Source organism: Penaeus chinensis, chromosome 29, assembly GCF_019202785.1.
Source record: "Penaeus chinensis breed Huanghai No. 1 chromosome 29, ASM1920278v2, whole genome shotgun sequence".
In the NCBI taxonomy this organism is placed as follows: Eukaryota; Metazoa; Arthropoda; class Malacostraca; order Decapoda; family Penaeidae; genus Penaeus; species Penaeus chinensis.
In genome coordinates, this window is record NC_061847.1 from 30440814 (window position 1) to 30441053 (window position 240).

A 240-nucleotide genomic window follows, 5' to 3' on the forward strand; every position below is an offset into this window, starting at 1 on the left:
TGGTACGTCAGCTGAGTTTCCACTGCGGAAAGGGAAAAAGATATGGCTTTATGCGGGAAAGATACAATGTAATGATATCTGTTTATCTATCTGATATAAATTCGGTTGGTATTGCTATAGGAAATACACACACACACACACTCACACACACACACACACACACACACACACAGACACACACATAGATACACACACATACACTCACAGTCACACACATCTATCTGTCTATTCTCTATCTAT